Here is a 432-nt window from a genome sequence, read left to right on the forward strand (position 1 = left end):
GTATGGCATGTGAATATATGCCAATAAAGCTGTTTTTAAAAATTAAGGGGTTGATGGAATGGCTCAGCGGTTAAGAGTTCACACTGCTCTTGGGGAACACCAGAGTTAGGTTCCCAGCACCCATGTTGGGTGGCTCACAACTGCCTGTAACTCCAGCTCCAGGAGGTAGAAAGGTTCTTCTGGACTCTGCAGGCATCTGCATGCATATGGCATACACACACAAAGAAGCACACATATACACGTACAGTTTTAAAAATTGTTGGGTGAGTGGGAGTTGGTTATGGGTAGCAATGTGCCACAGGGATAATGAGAAAGAGGCACTGAGGCACAACACATGGCACAGAGAGCAGGGCAGGGCAGCAGATCTGAGTAGCACAAGGTGGACGTTTATTGACAAGAGCTTTAGCAGTGGCTGCTAAGTGCTCTCCTGAG

This window comes from Nannospalax galili, unplaced genomic scaffold (genome assembly GCF_000622305.1).
Source record: "Nannospalax galili isolate Female #2095 unplaced genomic scaffold, S.galili_v1.0 scaffold291, whole genome shotgun sequence".
Lineage (NCBI taxonomy): Eukaryota > Metazoa > Chordata > Mammalia > Rodentia > Spalacidae > Nannospalax > Nannospalax galili.